The sequence below is a fragment of the Hibiscus syriacus genome, unplaced genomic scaffold (assembly GCF_006381635.1).
Source record: "Hibiscus syriacus cultivar Baekdansim isolate YM2019G1 unplaced genomic scaffold, ASM638163v2 tig00110788_pilon, whole genome shotgun sequence".
NCBI lineage: Eukaryota > Viridiplantae > Streptophyta > Magnoliopsida > Malvales > Malvaceae > Hibiscus > Hibiscus syriacus.
Window position 1 is genome coordinate 3,560,161 of NW_024062863.1, and position 2,257 is coordinate 3,562,417.

At 40.6% G+C, this 2,257-nt stretch overlaps 1 pseudogene; it reads right to left on the reverse strand.

Moving 5' to 3' along the window:
• Window positions 1-425: 425 nt before the first annotated feature.
• Window positions 426-1,762, reverse strand: LOC120140939 (annotated as a pseudogene).
• Between the last annotated feature and the right edge of the window lie 495 nt (window positions 1,763-2,257).

Genomic DNA, 2,257 nt, shown 5'->3' on the forward strand with positions numbered 1-2,257 from the left:
GTCCCTCTTTGATAATATTTTGGAAATAATACCTTTTTATATTTATTTAGTTAAATTATACTCATGTAATTTTGTTTGAAAAATATTTATCTTTTCAATAAAAATGCATACGTAAGAAGTATACTTTAAAAGCATGATTTGTAGGTGTATCTTTATTAACGCGATAGATTTTCCAGACGAAAACTTTAGCGTTAACGTCATTCATAAATAAAATGAAAAACAAAATAAGAAAAAAACATAATTTTATGTGTACGGGATAACTGAACAACGACACATATGTAGAAGTCTTAATATCCATCGACTTACATTGCTGAGTATTCTCCGATAAAATGTTACATGTATGGGGACACAACTGCTTTCAAGACGTGCACATTGTTCCTTAAGATCCATGAGAAGCTGATTCGTTCCCTTGGGGACACTATTTTGGTGGTATCTGTTCTCCAAACATATTCAAACTATGATCTAGAAGCAGGGTCATTGAATGATTGATGAGTAATGGGCAATGGCAATGCGGCCCAAGGACTAACGGACACCGGTCGTTGACGACCGGGACCCAGGTGGTGATGCTTTGGGGTGGAGGCGGCAGAAGATGAAGACGAAGATACACGTTCACAAGAAGGGCACATGGTGAGGGTTGTGGGAGGGTTGATGCGCATATTAAGCTGTGGGAGAGAGTTTTAATGCTCTAAGCTCTTGCACTTCCTTCTGCAACCTTCTGTTTTCCTCTGTCAGATTGTCGCAACATCGTTTTAGATACTCACAGTCGGCTTCCGTCCGCTTCAACTTTGTCCTGTGCGTGCACCAAAGAAAATGCTTAATTGTCCACTTTCCATCATAATACCCTTAGCTATTAGTTAAATAATGTTGTTTCCCGTAAAAAATCGGGTTCGAATAGTTGCGTATGCCATATGCAACATGTAGGATGTATAAGTTGTAATCACTCGGATTATTAAAAAAATGATTAACTTACCTTGCTCTTCTGTTCTGGAACCAAACCTCCACTTGCCTAGGCCTCAGATTCAATTTCATTGCCAGTGCCAACTTTTGCTTCTGTTTTGAACACAACCACTTCGACATTCACTTCAAATATCGAATTCTTGAACTGCCTATATTTACTAAAGACAAAAACAATTAACTAACTGGATTAAGGGTGCTGTGTTCCTTGAAGGTTTCTTCAAGCACCACCGACTGTTCCTTTGAAAGCCTAAGCTTCTCCTCGAGGCATCATCGTCGCCTCCGCCGCCATCTTCATCGTCACTGGATGGAGAACACGAGGGTCGCTCAGCCTCTGTTTCGTCACCCACAGGGTCTCTCATTTCTCTTCCCACTTATATTAGAATCGGCGCTGTTGGGCGAGGAGATCCCACCTTCCTCCTCGCATTCAGTCGTTGCTGGTGCTCGGTTCACATCAATTCCACCAAGAACCGATCTTGTATCCAACTGTCGTTCTGCAGGCATATGGTTAATCACAAAACGCTAAAAAAATGTAACATGACAAACCCCATTGGCAACATAACGTCAATAAAACATCAGATCTTAGCATATTAAGATTTCATGTAACTAAGAAACAGAAAAAAGATAAGAAATACCAGAAGACCGAAACAGCTCATTCCAAATGTTCCTCTGCTGAATGTTTTGCATGCAGGGTGAAGCTAAAGGCATGGGATTTAACTTCAAGAAGGTTGATTCTGACCACATCCCAATCTCAAACTTAACCCCAAACCATCATTTTTGTCCCCCATCTCCTGTCCTTTTTTTCCTCCTCCTTTCTGGTTTATCTCCCTAGTGGTTTGGTTTATGAGAAAAAGCAAAACAGAAGAGTGTAGAAAATGGCTTGAGCTTGAACAGCCTTTTGGTTTTGGTAGAGCACAACGGTGAAAGGATGGACAACATATAGAGATAAAACAGAGGCAGACAAGAGATAGAGAGAGACGGGCAGAAATTCAAATCATGACTTATGTCAGTGACCATATTGGCTCAATCATGATTTTATTAACCCTTTCTTTCTTGGCTCAGCTTGCAATTGCATGAATCGACTCAACGCTAGTTTAATATCCCATTCAACCATGATTCAGCTAGCTAGCTACACTTTGAAGGACGTGTAAATTGTACTGTAAGGTTGTCTTGGGGGAGGTTATTGGGTTATAAAGCGGCTTTCTTGCTCGTTGACTGATGAAAAATGGGATAGCAAAAGCTAGTGTAATCCCCCCACAGGCTGGGACCACGATCTTTTGAAAAATCCGTCGGATTTGATTGT